Genomic DNA, 16554 nt, shown 5'->3' on the forward strand with positions numbered 1-16554 from the left:
AGGATATAAGGGGCTAACAAATAAGCCTTGACAATCACCCATTGTCTGGATTAAGCATGACCAGTATCAATAGGAAGGAGAACATTTTCTTATACTTTAGGTTCAAAATTCTTCTAGTAGAAATACTATTTCCCCCACTCCTGTCTGCCTCCCTCCTCTTCCACCACCACCACTAACAAGTCAAGAAAGAGGTCTGGGGCTGGCCCAGTGGCGTAGCAGTTAAGTTCGCGCATTCTGCTTTTTTGGAGGCTTGGGGTTCGCTGGTTCAGATCCTGGGCATGGACCTACTCACCGCTCATCAAGCCATGCTGAGGTGGCGTCCCACATAGAAGAGCTAGAAGGACCTACAACTATGTACTGGGGCTTTGGGGAGAAAAAAGAAAAAGAGGAAGATGGGCAACAGATGTTAGCTCAGGGCCAATCTTCCCCGAAAAGAGAAGAAAAGAAAGAGGTCCTATGGCCAACTGCATCCCCCCAAATTATATATTTTATATTTAGAGGATTTATCCAGCTTGTTAGCAACAGATATATTTAAATACATGCCAAATATGTCTAGCATTAACATATCCCTTTTTTCCCCGTCTACACTTTGTTTCTATGCAAAACAAACTGCTTCCTCCCAAGCACAGTTGAAAACTGTCACCCATCATGTGTTACCCAGATGCCTGTGTTCTCTCTCTTTCAGGTATCTTTATACAAAGACTTTTCTGATCACATCACAAGTTATTTTTAAACTGTCTTTTTCCTCGGGCAAAGAGAATGAATCTTGAGCAATGTAACGCACATAATATCTACAAACAGTGGGAAGACAGAATTTAAAATAAAAAGTATCTTCTTTCAATACTTTCAGTGGAATTTTCAGAGAGCTGGGGTTGCCAGTGAATAATAGAGAGGAGTCTGAGGGTATATACAAGGAAAGTAAGATAAGATGGATAGTTTTATTCCTGTCGACCTTACCTACAGTTCCATGCAGCTCTTAGAAGTGTCTGCCTGGGTCAGACATGCTGCCGTGGCGAGGATGCTCTAAAATCCTCACAGGCTTTCCTTTTCTTTTCTTCCTTTCATCAGTCTGAGAATATTTCTCCTTTCATATACTATTATAGTATCTTCTGCTATTGAACTATTTCTTACAGCGTGTTCTTTCTTTATTCAACTGGGATCCTTTTAATACCTGAAAAAGTGAAAGCCTCATTCCATTTATATTATGAAGACAGACTCTGGATTCAGACTTCTTGAATCAGAATCCCAGTTCCAACCTTTATTAATTGTAGGACCTTGGACAAGTCACTCAAACTCTTTGTGCCTCAGTTTCCTCATAATGAGAATAATAAGAGAACTTAATTCAGAGGGTTGCTGAAAAGATTCAATTTTCAAAGGTAGGCAAAGCACTTAATAAATGCTCAATAAGTATTTGCAAATAATTAGAAATCATTTTTTTGGAAAACTGGTGGGATTTTCTTTTGGCTGATGCTATTTTCTTAGTTATATTGCTCACACATCCTTTCTAAACATATCATTTAGATTTCTGCCAAGTTTTCTTTAATCGTTATTTACATTTGGTTTACCTGCATTGCTTTAGTAATTTAATCACTTAAAATCTTATCACTTACTTGTGGTTTCAGCTCCAAACTGTAGCGCTCATATTTGCAACAAGAAGAAATCTGAACAGATAGCAAATTAATGACTTTTTGTGAGCCCATCAGAGAACTAAAGTCACAGGACAGTCATCCTGAAATCTGGAAAGATGTAGGGAGCTCATGTAAAAATAAGAGGAGTGTGGTGGGCACAGGGATCCTAAAAGCAACCACTCCTTCTGCTGAACTCCTTTTCTAGCAGTGAGTGTTTTGAAAATCGTGTTGGTCCTTTTCTTCTTTTCTGCGCATGCTCTGTCTTCTCTTCTCTATGGCACTGGAAGAAGAATGGAAAAGAGAGAATCATTAAGGAGATGCTGGATGAGGGGCAGCAGAACCACTGATAATAAGGGCTTACCCCCTCCAAACCAGACCTAATACTCAAATGCAGCTCCTGTTAATCTAGAGTTTGGAAGTCATTTTCATGTCAAAACAGCAAATAGAAGAACCAAAGGCAAATATGCAAGAATAATCCAACGACCTTTACCCTCTGCTGCTTTATCCCATCCCCTGGGAATCCAGAGCCCCCATGTGACACTACAATACTCCAAACCACCACCCCATCCACACCTGCTTTCTCAAAATGTACCTCACCATCCTTCACCTCCCGAAGTGTAACTACCAAAATGTCCCTTTCCCTAGTGGCTTCTGATCTCAACGAGGGGAATAATTAGTATCTATTTTTAAAATGTATTCTTAGTTATAAATTACTAATAGAATTAAGGCTCCTCACTTTGGGAAACTTCTAGTTCTCTACGACCGCACCATGAAAGTGATGTTCTTCTTCTCCCAAGCTTTTCCACCAAAAACTATATTCAGAGTCCAAGCTGCACTTACAATGATGAAGCAGAACATAACTATTCAGGCACCATCACCACCAACATGTTTTTATTTAACTTTTTATTTGAAAAGCAAGAAAAAAAAGTAAAAATTACCCATAATCCCATGTTTTTATGACTATATAAGAAACAAAAGCATCCCCCATCTAACCCAATCCCTTATTAACAACTGTTAATACTTTGGAGTGTAGCCATCCCAACTTTTTCCGTATTCATAAAGATGTCTGTATCTGTATATCTACATATAGTACATACAGAAATGTAAGTATCTGGATCTTTACAATAATACATTTATACTCACATTTATTTTCATATTGTCATGAAACTTTTTTTCACTCAATATATCATGTATATATTACTCTGTTCATATTTATAAATCTACCTCTAAAAGAGCATTTACAATTGAGTCTGGAACACAGTCAGCACTCAATAAATCTTAGCTACCGTTTTATTATTTTTTCCTCCTTCTTCTAATATATGTGTACTTTTCCATTTTATGGATATACTTTTCCCTTGTTGAGAGACTTTTAAATTGCTTCTAATTTTTTGCTTTTACAAACAGTGCTGCAATGAGCATCCCTATCCTTTCTGGGGGTTAGATTCCAAGAACTGGGGTGGCTGGATTAAAATACATAAACATTTAAAATTTTTAAAATATGTGCCACAAAGGGTTATACTACCTTACCCACAAAAAATTGTACCATTCTACATTTCACCAGCAGTGTATAGGAATGCCCATTCCCCCACTCTCATCAGCACTGAGAGTTAGCATCTTTTCATATGTTCATTGGCCATGTGTGTGTGTGTGTGTGTGTGAACTGCCTGTTCATATCCTTACCCCATTTTTCTAGTAGACTATACTTCTTCTTATTAGTTTATGGGATCTCTCTGTATAATAGTTAAAAACGCTTTGTCTATATTTGTGTGTTGCAAATATTTTTCCCAAAATTTTATTTGGTTTAAATATTTTTATGTTAATTTTTACCGTAACTTTAAATGTATTCATAATCAAATATACTGATTTTTTTCACTGTATATTCTTATGGCCCTGGTTTGCTTAGAAAGGCCAGGATATGTTCAAGTTGCTCTGCTCAGCAACATCAGAGTCATCTACATTGGGAGAAGCTGTGTTTTGACAGGAAAACCAATGTATATTTGAGACCATAAACAGGAGGATCTCCTGTAAAGAGTTTACACTAAAATAATGAAGTAGTTATCTACTCATAAACCAACAACCATGTACTTCGATACCAACCAAATAAAAATTAAATCCATGAACACTATAGTCACTTATAATACATATTTATGATCTATGTGAAATAAAGAGGTAGAAGGAACTTGAGACATCATAATATATTTTCACAGAAAAGGAAATTGAGAAGCCGAAAAGTCATAAGTTCTAGGGCCTGCGCCGTGGCTTAGCGGTTAAGTGCGCGCGCTCCACTACTGGCAGCCCGGGTTAGGATCCGGGTACACACTGATGCACCGCTTCTCTGGCCATGCTGAGGCCACGTCCCACATACAGCAACTGGAAGGATGTGCAACTATGACATACAACTATCTACTGGGGCTTTGGGGGGAAAAAAAGGAGGAGGATTGGCAATAGATGTTAGCTCAGAGCCGGTCTTCCTCAGCAAAAAGAGGAGGATTGGCATGGATGTTAGCTCAGGGCTGATCTTCCTCACAAAAAAAAAAAAAGTTATAATGTTCTATCCATGGTCGTAGTGCACGAAATATGGAACTACAATAAGATCACAAGCTATAAGAACTAGCTGATATCACTCTCCAAGAAGATAAGGTTCAAAATATAGAAGAAAAACTAGAACAGTTTCTTATGGGTCATAAGATCCAGATTGACTAGGGCCAAAAAATACTTTCAAAGTTAATATTTTAGCAAAATTCAAGCCCACTAAGGTAATGATAGTAGATAAAACATGAAACTAAAAAGACCAAATCATAAATGAAACACTATGCTGTGTACCAATATAGGAGTTTTTTTGGTAGTCTGGCTTTCTCTCCTTCCAACACATGGTCAGATCTAATTCTCTCCCACATTGACATCATATGTGGCTATGTGACTTGTATGATCAATGAAATATAAGCAGAAGTGATATCTGTGCAGAAGATCTATGAGCCACTACTGGATCACCGTGCTCTCCTTTCCCCTCTGCCACAGTGACAGACAATGCTGTAAATGGTGGCTACTCCATTAACCTGGATCCAGGAGTGAAGATGACACAGAGCAGAGCCTTAGCAGAATCACAATGCACAGTGTCATAAGCAAGAAACAAACTTTTCTTGTTTTAAAACATTGGTATTTGGGGATTATTACTGCAGTAAAAAAACAATGTAATTTACTCAGAAATATTTACTAAGCACATTCTTTGTGCCAGGCACTATGCTAGGCAGTGGAAATATAAGAATACTCAAGACTCAGTCCCTGACCATAGGCATTTACAATCTTGCAGGTGGGAGAGGAAACTAGTCAAATGTACAACTGTAACATGGTATGAAAAAGGGCTGTAATTGGGACAAGCACTAAGTGCAAAGGAGCCCAAAGAACAGGTACATGGGCATGCCTTCCAGAGGAGGTTACTTCTAAGTTGAGAAAGAAAGAATGAATAGGAATATTTTGCAAAATAATTGGTATTTCTCCAAATTAAGTCAAAGTATGGGAAATGTAATGCTGTTTTAGATAAATAGAATAATATATATAAATAAAGTGACAATAAAGAACCAATGCGTACTCTTCAACTGGTCAAAATTCAAGAAACATTGCAGAAAATTGCCAATGTGTACTGGTTTACTAGGGCTGCCATAATAAAATACACAGACTGGGTGGTTTAAACAACAGAAATTTATTTCCTCACAGTTCTGGAGGCTAGAAGTCCAAGACCAAGGTGTCAGCAGGGTTAGTTTCTTCTGAGAGCCTCTCTCCTTGGCTTGTTGACAGCCATCTTCTCCCTATGTCATCACTTGGTCTTCCCTCTGAGCACATCTGTATCCTAATCTTGTAAGAACACCAGTCAGGGGCTGGCCTGGTGGCATAGCAGTTAAGTTCGCACACTCCACTTCAGTGGCCTGGTTCGGATCATGGGCAGGGACCTACGCACCGCTCATCAAGCCACGCTGAGGTGGCATCCCACATAGAAGAGCTAGAAAGATGTACAACTAGGATCCACAACTATGCACTGGGGCTTTGGGGGAAAAAAAACAACACGTCACATAGGATTAGGGCCCACCCAAATGACCTCATTTAACTTTAATTGCCTCTTAAGGACCCTATCTTTAAATATAGTCAAATTCTCTAGTAGTGGGGTTTAGAACTTCAACATATGAATTTGAGGAGAAGGGGAGTCCACAATTTAGCCCATGACACCAAAGTTGGTGTCTTAGTCATTTGGGGCTGCCATAATAAAATACCATAGACTGAGTGGCTTAAATGACATTTATTTCTCACAGTCTAAAAGCTGGAAATCCAAGATCACAGTGCCAGCATGGTCTGGTTCTGCTGAGAGCCCACTTCCTGGCTTATAGACAGCTGCCTTCTTGCTGTGTTCTCACATGTCTGAAAGATTATCTCTTAGGTGTCTCTTCTCCTAAGGGCACTAATCCTATTTATGAGGGTTCCATCTTCATGACCTAATTACCTCCCAAAGGCCCCACCTGCAAATACTATCAAATTGGGGGTTGGGGCTTCAACGTATGAATTTTGGGGAGACACAAACACTCAGTATATAGGAGCTGGCAAAAAATTGAATGAAAAATGCAAAGAGGGAAAATAGCACATAATCACACAAAAGTAGAAGTCAGACCCCGTAAAGGTGGTGACTCTGGGCAATTAGAAAGCGGTACCCATTTAGTTAGGAAGAGGAATTTTACTTTCAACCTACAAACCTCAATTGAGAGGACATTTAACAGGAGATATCATGAAGGCAAATAGAGAGGAGGCAAAGTCTAGGCTGAAAATATCCTAAATGTGGAGACCATTTATTTTAGAACTAATAAAAACTATAAAAGTTAATTAACATCCCAAGGGAAGTAAAATAGTATTAGATCCTTAGAATATAGTCTTTATATTTTCTTAAACTGCAAACAAATATCATAGTTGAAGAACCAAAATCAATTTATGATAAATAATTAGCCTAGATACTAAAAAATATAGGATTAAGTTTGCAATAAAAAGAGATGAAATGAGCAATACTAAAAAACAAAGAGGCAGTTTGGAACCATAGAGACTATTATTTTATGAAAAATACAAATTTCAAAGCTCAAGTCTAACATGAAAATGATACCTAAACAGATTTTATCCTCAAAATAAACTCAACAAAGAAACAAAAGAATATTTCCCTGAATATAAGAATCCTATCCACATTTTAGAAGCAACGTGACAAATAGAAATCCATAAAGTGTTGGTGAATAACAACTCTGAGGAAAAAGCATTAGACGGTTTGACGTGACTTATTAATAAAGCCTTTCAAGTGCTACAAATAGCCATTATTTATTATCTATTTTCCTGAATTTCCCTGTAACCAGGGGGAAACTTCTTGTTTAAAATGGTAATCAATCTGTAGTGAGTGCTACCTCGTTCTTCAAGTAGGAATCCATTAAAAAAAATCATAAAGGGTAACATATTCTGCTTTATTTTAAGATCTTAGAATTATTAAATTGAAAGGCAAATTATAATTAAATTGGAAGAGAAAACTTTAAACTTAAAGTTTTCTTCTTGATTAGCATTAGAGCAGAACATAGATACAGTTTACAGTAAAAGATCAATTTCTTTGAATTATACACAATTGACTTCTATATGCTGGAGAACATGATATTTAAGGAAATTCTGAGATAAACAAAATCCACAGGAAGGGAAGAAAAACTGTTGTGGTGGAGAAAGCATTGAATTAGAAGTCAGGTAACCTGGATTCCAGCCTCTGCTCTTCACCATTTACCCTCTGTGATCAGTACAGTTAATCATCCTCGATCAGACTCCTTATTTCTAGAGTGGAGATAATAAAAGCTACCACACAGAGTTATAGTGAAGACTTAATAAGATAATGCATGTTCAAGTATTCTGAAAACTTTTTATTTTAATGATGTAAGATGTAAGTGATTAATCGTTTAAAATTACTGGCAAAATGAACATCATGAAAGATGTGTCATGATAGTTAATACAACAGGCAAGTATATTTCCTGTTTCCCATTCCACACACAATTCAGAACAAGGTACACTAAACCCAAATGAAATTTTGAAATCTCCAATAACCAAATTCCATAATAGATTGTGTTCTTGGATACAGAAAAGGAAAGATTCTGAAAATGTCATCCTCTAAAATCAACTGGAAGAAAGCAGCTTAAAACCATACTGAAGATTTTCAAAAATTTTATTTTGTAAATTATAATTCATAGACCAAAAAAATGTGTTGGGAATTTTTTTTAATGCATGTTTTTTGAAACCTGTCACCTCCTTCAACTTTTTGTCATCTTGGCTTGTAGTTAATGAATATATTGGAGTAGATCTGGCAACTGTCAAAAGTATAAGTGTCAAAACATTTAGTATTTTCTGCATGTTTTTAAAGTCATTTCATATCTCTATTTCCTTTCCATGTCACAAGAAGATTCTTCTAAGACCTTGTGAAGGTCCACAAGTTTATATGAAAATTAGCACCTGAGTAAGAAATAAAAACTGGAGAAAAAAGAAAATTGACAGCAAATTAGTAAGCAAGTTAGCACAGGAACAAAAAATAAAAATAGAAAAATTAAAAGCAAATTAATAGACCAGACTTAGCAAGATTTTAAGCACTGAATAAGACTCGTGGCAGCCCGGGAAAACTGAAAGTGATCTCTTCTTGTAGTCACAGTATTTGTTTTGGAGTTGTGATGCTTTTATAAAAGCAGCTTATACTACTAGGCAGATATTGACAGGAAAATATTTAAATATTGATAATAAAACCAAAATTGTGAATTAGGTCATCCAGATGGATAATATTTTTGAAATCTCTATTCAACCAATTAATTCAATGAATTTTCTCAGAGTTCCTCCTGTTACTAACATCTAATGTGGTGGTTCTCAAAACTTAATATGCTCATAAAACACCTGGGGATCTTTTTAAAATGCAGATTCACACGCCGGCACGGTGGCGTAGTGGTTAAGTTCCTGCGCTTTGTTTCAGCAGCCTGGGGTTCACAGGCCTGGATCCTGGGGCTGGACCTGCACACCGCTTATCAAGCCATGCTGTGGCAGCATCCCATATAAAGTAGAGGAAGATGGGCACGGATGTTAGCCCAGGGCTAATCTTCCTCAGCAAAAAGAGGAGGATTGGCAACAGATGTTAGCTCAGGGCTAAACTTCCTCACCAATGAAAAAAAAAAAATGCAGATCAGATTCAATAGCTCTGAGGCATGCGTGTAATTCTGCGTTTCTAAAAAGCTTCCAGGTAATCGTAACATGGCTGGTCCTTACACAGACATACTTTTAGAGGAAAAATCATCAAGATGCCATCCTACCCAAAAAAATGTTATTTATGGATCAACGTTAAGGTTTTACAGAGATGAATGTGGGTGTTTAACCATCTGTGCCCTCAAAAGTATCCAAGCAAGGATATCCTTCTGTCTTTAAGGCAAAAACTCTCAGCCTTAAACCAAGGGTCTGTTTAGCAATTGAATACATCCAGAGCTAATGTCCAAGAAGTCTTCTCCTGCTGCCTGTGCCAAGTGCAGGCAAAGTTGGGTGGCCCCCAAGTAACCCTGTGATACAAATTAGGCTCCTATCAGCATCTTCACTCTCTACGCTCCTGGTGTCTAGAACGTATTGATCTGCTTTCAGGCAATAGCAGAGAGTGTCTTCCTGTCTAACACTGACTATCCATCTCAATGGAGAATTATCTGTCCAATGGTTACCTTCTTTGCCCCAGTCTTCAAATCAGCCATTTCTCCAAGAAGCTCTGATTTCTTTTAACAAGAAATGGTATTAGATACTACATCAGTCAAACTGTCACAATAAGGCTGTAAAACAAATCCAAAAACTTCAGAAGCATAACGTGATAAGCACTTATTGCTGACACACTTAGAGTCAGCTAGAGGTGGGTGAGATGGCTCTACTGATCTTGGCCTAGACTCTTATATGTTTTGGAGTTGAATGGTTGTCTGGTGATTTGGGATTGCTTTGGCTGTGACAATTTGGGTGACTCAATTCTGTTCCATTTATCTTCACAATGGCTAGGCTGAGCATGTTCTTAAGGATAAGGCACAAGAGCAAGCAAATTCAATTGTGCAATTGCTTCTTTTTTGTAATAAAATATACATTAACATAAAATTCACCATTTCAACCATTTCAAAGTGTACAACTTAGTAACATTCAGTAATATCACAGTGTTGGACAACCATTACCACTTCTAGCTCCAGAACATTTCCATTACCCCAAAAGAAAACCTAATACCCACTAAACAATCACTCCTCTTTTCTCCCTTCTCCCCAGTCCCTGGCAATCACTAACCTGCTTTCTGTCTACTTTTTGCCTGTTCTGGATATTTCATATATATGAACCTATATAATATGTGGCCTTTTATGTCTGGCTTCTTTTACTCCGCATAATGTTTTCAACGTTCATCCATGTTGTAGCATGTACCATTATTTGACTGAATAATATTCCATTGTATGGATATACCATATTTAGTTTATCCATTAATCCGTTGATGGACATTTGGGTTATTTCCACATTTGGCTGTTGTAAACTGTACTGCTATGGACATTTGTGTACATGTTTTTGTTTCTACACCTGCTTTCAATTCTTTGGGGTATATACCTAGAAGTGGAATTGCTGGGTCATATGGTTTTTAACATTTTGAGGAACTACCAAACTATTTTCCACAGCAGCTACCCCATTTTACATTCACACCAGTAATGTACGAGGGTTCCAATTTCTCCATATCTTCATCGACACTTGTTATGTGGTATGTGAAGGGGTATCTCATTGTGCTTTTGATTTGTATTTCTCTGATGACTAATGATGTTGAGCATCATCTCATGTGCTTATTGGCCATTTGTATATCATCTCTGGAGAATGTCTATCCAAGTCCTTTGCCCATTTTTTAATTGGGTGTTTTAACTTTTTGGTGTTAAGTTGTAAGAGTTCTTTATATATTCTGGATAAAAAGTACCTTATCAGGGCCGGCCCCGTGGCTTAGTGGTTAAGTGCGTGCGCTCCGCTGCCGGCGGCCCGGGTTCGGATCCCGGGTGCGCACCGAGGCACCACTCCTCCAGCCATGCTGAGGCCGCGTCCCACATACAGCAACTAGAAGGATGTGCAGCTATGACAGACAACTATGTACTGGGGCTTTGGGGAAAAATAAATAAATAAAATCTTTAAAAAAAAAAAAAAAAAAAAGTACCTTATCAGATCTACGATTTGCAAATATTTTCTCCATCTGTCTTTTCACTCTCTTGCTAGTGTCGTTTGATGCACAAAAGTTTTCAAACTAGGTGAAGTCCAATTTTATCTAATTTTTCATTTTGCTTCTTGTGCTTTTGCTGTCATATCTAAGAAACCATTGTCAAAAAAATTTGCAAATCATAAATCTGATGAGGGACTTGTATCTAGAATAGACTAGAATTGCACTTGCTATCCCTCTCGTCAAGAGGTGGGATATATTTCCATCACCTTAAAACTGAGTGACTTGCTTTGACCAACAGAATGTGGTAGAAGTGATGCTATGCTAGTTAGAAGCCTAGCACTCAATAGACACTACTTGAACAGAGAGGCAACGTGGAAGAGGACATAGTCACCCAACGAGCAGTCAACACTGAAGCCCCAGACATGTGACAGATGCAGGCTAGACCATCTGCCAACTGAACAAACCCACATGAGGAACCCTAGCCAATACCACATGAAGCAGAATCCTCCAGACAACCCAGAAATAAAAAATCCTTGTCGTTTTAAGTCAATCAAGTAGGGTAAGTGAAATATTAGCAAGTTTTATCAGTAAGAAACTAACATTAGATGAGTGTTTCACCCACTTGGATGTTGATATAAATTATAGAAAGGGATAAGTCATATGAGATTCCTTAAGAAATGGCAAACATACCTTGATGTTTTGACTTTGTTGAGTCCTACGTGCAAAAAAGGAGAAAAGATGCAGAGAAAATTTTTCCCAATAATCTGTCTCAGTTAATTTGACAACTCAAAATTACTTTAAGAAAATTAACCATAAACAACAAACTTCTCTAGAAATAAAAAGGATTTTTTAAAGTAAACTTTAATTTGAATTGAATTAAAAGTTCAATCAAATATGAAATCTACAGATGCAAGACATTAAAATGGATTAGAAAAGTTGTGACTTTACAAAAGTCTCTTTAAGAGACTGCTCCAAGGCATATAATGATAAAAGTAATAGAAATGTCTAACTTGATTTTCAGGAAGAGGATTACTTAAAACTGCTAATATTAAACTTTAAGGCTCTAAAATACCAAGTTATTTTGACTTATATGGAGCAATCTAAAAGCATGAGTGCCCTCAAAGAATGTCAAAAAGTATAGCTTGGAAGTCTTTTTCCCCAAAGAAAAAAAACGAGCCATTATAAGGTTTCCCAACAGAATTTTATTTGAAAGTTAATATCACTTCAAAATCATTTCTCTGCATGACTGAAAAGGCTGCTCTTCATGTTAATAATCTTCAAAGCATTGTTTTAAATGCTATTTGGCTGTGCTAAGAAAGACAATTAATATTAAGCCACAGTAAAGTGTTATGTTCCAATTGTACCGATCTGTTACTTATAAAAGTGTCACAGAGAAAGAGAAAAAGGGCTATTGAAATCTAATGAAAAACTGCAGTGCTTAATAGTAATAGGATTTTTCAAAATGTTATTGGTAAGCCCACAAACTGAAAGGTCCCTGTAGAGACTTTTATTTAGTTCTTAAATTACTTTTGAACTCTAGGCTTAAGAAGAAATAGAATCAAATCCCAAAACTTTCAAACCTTTCATAAAATATAAGTGAATATTTTCATATAGCATCACTCAAGGATTCCTCATTCCATAAATTATACTTTCAAAAAGTCAAGTAAACAATAAGCACATTCTTTAAAATAGCTTAAAAGAAAAGAAGTGTGTGCCAGTGTTTCCTGGCATGGAGTTCACTGTCAATTTACTGTACCAGATACCACCTCACAGACCTCCAGAATAGAATCCCAAGAGGTTATTATATGCCCCAGTATCAACCTATTCTTATCAAATCTCTTTTGTAACAACTCTCTCCAAAACAAAAGAAAAACCCAAAGCCAAAAAGCATTAAAACTATTTACTATAAGGTTTGCTTCTTCAAAAGCTTTGTCCGCAAACAATTAAATATAATTGGAGTGACTTTTAATATAAAACATTATTGAAAAGTGTTATGAAATGCCCGGCCTTTTCAATATTGCATTGTTTTTTAAAGAAATAATAATTAATTTAACTAATAAATTACTTTAGCATTTTATATTCTTATTAATAAATTTAATTAATTAAATTTAGCATTTTATTAACTGATAAGTAAAAAAGAATGAAAATCACAGTTTCAACATTTAAGTAATAATTTAGTATGAATATACTGCCTCCCCAACAGCTGTAAAATACTTCAATGTCATTGATTTGAACAATTAATTTATGAATATTTTTGTAAATATGTGTTTCTGAGTAAAAAGAAAATAGGAAAGCATATGTTATAATTTTTAAGTGAAAGATATTCAAGTATATAAAAATATTTTCCCAGAAATTTTGTATAGACTAAAGTAGCACGCAATCTTCAAAATATATGATCTTTGCTCACTGCTGACTATACCAACACATCCATTTTTTTCTATCCAAATTTAGATATCAAAAATATTAAAAATCCATTTGTTCAAAGCACTTTCCTAAATACAGAAGGAAAAAAATCTTATTTTCAAATAAAAGGTAAAAAACATTTATTTTAAAATGCCAATGATGAATTATTTCATTTCTATATTAGTCAATCTAAAAAAGAATGTGAAACCCATAGGTGGGGGCCGAAGATTACATACAGGCTAATCTTCATTCCTTGGGCAGTGTAGAACAATAAAAGAGTATAGCCTTAAGAGCCACTAATTCTGGGCTCAAGTCTTGACTCTGCTACTTAATGACCATGTGAGCTGGGGCAAGGATTGTTAACCTCTCTATGCCTCAGTTTCCTCATCTTTAAAATGAGGTAATACTACTGCAGGTTTCATGAGGTTCTTATGAGGATTGGTTGAAATCATGAAAGTGAAACCCTTAGCACAGAGCCTAATAACAAGGACTTACACAGGCTTAATAAAAAGTAGTTATTTATTGCACAATTTCTTCTCAAGACTGCTGTTCCCTTCCTCCTTAGAGGTATCAACAACAGCTGTGTTCTCAACTCCCACCTCCACCAAAGGCCAACTTTGCCCAGATCTAAAGTCCACATACACCCAATTGTAAGCATACATTCATCTTTCACCCTCCACTCTCCCCCACCCAACAGTCACAGAAACATATCACACACACACACACACACACAGCATAGAAGGTAAGAGTTTGGATTAGGAGAAGAACTTTGTAAGATTGATTGCCTCATCCACAATATACAGCGGTTTTCCAAAATAATCTAGTAAAAACACCAAATATAAAATATAACATTTCTTAACATGCAAAACTAAATGTGAAGTATTTTAGCTCACACGCAAACTCTAAAATTTGCCAAAACATCCATAATTTAGCTTTCTCACATGTGAAGAAAAAATTACTAAAAAGTTTTAAAAGAACTGAGAATTCTTCATCAAGCTCCATTTAAAAGAGAATGACTACAACGACAAACAACCTAAGACTTCTGCTTCTAGCATTTGGGTGGACAAGATACTCTGAAAGACCTTCCCACTAAAATCAAATAGATCTCAGGAAAACAGACTTTAAATCCATTGGAGTCTCTAATTAAGCACAGGAACTCTCTGAGGGACACTCTCTTATTTACAAAAAAGAAGAAGAAAGAAAGAAGAAGTTGAAACTAAAGCAGCGAGCCAAGAGCAGCAAGCAAACACTTCAGGGCAAACGCCAATACAAGCACAACAACATGGCAATTTACTCTGGACTAGTGGCAACAGTGGGATACTAAACCTGCAGTTTTTTTGCATTAAGAAGTTTTCTAGAAGGTGGTTATCATGGATCCAGGTCAGTAGTAACCCTGGCTCCCAAATGAATACACAAATTCTCTTTGGAGGAAAGCATCTCCTGTTTAAGCCTCCTGGATTCTCAGTATTTGAGAATAATATAGGCTCACAATCCATATGATTATGAAATATAGAGGGAAATAAGCTACCACAATTGAAAGCCATAAGAAATCACAAATAACAGATTTAGACCACCAAGGACTTCAAAACCGAGATTATCAGATAACAGAATATAAAAACTACTATGCATGAAATGTTCGAATTAATAAAAGAATGAGCTACAAAAATGAGCAAATAAAAAAGAATGTTAAAAATTACCAAGTGGATTTAGAAAACAGCCAGATAGAACATCTAAAAATGAAAAACATAATTATTTAAATCAAAAACTGAATTAATGAGTTAAAAAGCAGACTAGACACAGCTGAAATAATAATTAATAAACTGGAATATAGATCTGAAGAAACTAACCTAAAATGGGAGTTTGTGAGGTTGGGAACACAACAGTTGTTGATATGGCTTAGAAATATAAGGAGATAAACAATATAAAAAAAAAAGAGAAGAGATATGGAGGAGAGAGTCTCCAAAGGTCTCACATACAAAGGGTTAACCTAATTTATCATCCAATCCAGATACTTCTGAAAGTGAAAAGAGGACTCTCTTAAGAATCAGCTGGTAGGTATATCGAGACTATTCAGGGCAAATCAGGACTATGATCAACCTAAATATATATAGGAGATTCTTAGAGAAAGAAAAAGAGGAGAGGAAATATTTGAAGACAAAATGGTTGTGAATTTTTATAACTAAAAAACATAAATGCTTGGATAACAGGAATCATGGAGGTCTTAAAAAGTAACCTGAGACAGGCCACCTACAAAGAAACCACAAATAGAATAAAAACAGACTTCCCAACAGCAACAATGAAAGCCAGAAGATAGTGGAATAATTTCTACAAAGTGCTGAGAGAAAATAATAAAACCCAGGGAAACTACTTTTCAGAATGAGGAATCAAAAATATGTATTTCCAGATCAACTAAAACCAAGAGTTTACCCCGTTAGAACTTCACTGACATAACTCGTAAAGGATATACTTCAGGAAGAACAACAATCCCTGAATGAGGATCTGAGATATAAGATGGGAAGAACAAATAAATTGGGAAATAGGTAATTATGAATACACACTGTATAAAATAATTTTTTAAAGGCACAAATTTAAATACTGTACAAAATATCATGTAATTTTGGAGGGCATGATCAGAACTCTATACAATTATAGTAATAATTTTCACAGTAGAAAGACCAAGCAAAAATGCAAGACAAAAAATGACATATTATTTGGAAGGTAGGTGATCAGAATTAAACTATTCTAAAGATTTTGTATCATTTGAAAGAAAGATTTAGATATTAACTTCAGAAATTGTTAAGTGTGTATGGTAAAATTCCAAGGGCAACCTTAAAATAATAGAAATAGAATATACAACTTTCACACTAACTTCTCTCAGGGACAAAACAAGAATTAAGAAAATAAATTTAAAATTTTTAAAATACATTCTATCCAAAAAAAAAAAGAAAAAAGAGGAAAGATATCTGAAACAGAGAGGAAAAGTAGAATAAAAGTCACAAGTCCATATAGGATGGTGGTCATAAACGAGTAAGTAGTTTAAACTTGCCAATTAAAAAAACAAAAAGATATGGATTGAATTAAAAAAAAAAAATTCAGCTATGTACCTCAGGCATATATTAACCAAAAGAAAAGCTGAGACGGCTATAGACTTTAAGACAAAAAGTATTAGGAGTCATTACACAATGGTAAAGTTTTGATTAGCTTATAAGATTTAAGAATTTCAAACTTATATCTACCTAATTGCCTCAAAATACACAAAGCAAAAACTGATAGAGCTACAAAGATAAATCAACA

The 16554-nt window shown here is 35.8% G+C and overlaps 1 long non-coding RNA gene across 1 annotated transcript in view; it reads right to left on the reverse strand.

Moving 5' to 3' along the window:
- Window positions 1–963: 963 nt before the first annotated feature.
- The window catches only part of LOC147917416 (uncharacterized), a 45021-nt gene continuing 29430 nt past the window's right edge, over window positions 964–16554 (reverse strand). Inside the window, exons 2-3 of the long non-coding RNA XR_015551698.1 lie at window positions 1611–1908; window positions 964–1171 (exon numbers count right to left, since the gene is read on the reverse strand). This is a non-coding gene — a long non-coding RNA (uncharacterized LOC147917416). The remainder of the gene's footprint in view (window positions 1172–1610; window positions 1909–16554) is intronic.

Source organism: Ceratotherium simum, chromosome 3 (assembly GCF_057802395.1).
Source record: "Ceratotherium simum simum isolate JZ-2026a chromosome 3, ASM5780239v1, whole genome shotgun sequence".
Taxonomy (NCBI): Eukaryota; Metazoa; Chordata; class Mammalia; order Perissodactyla; family Rhinocerotidae; genus Ceratotherium; species Ceratotherium simum.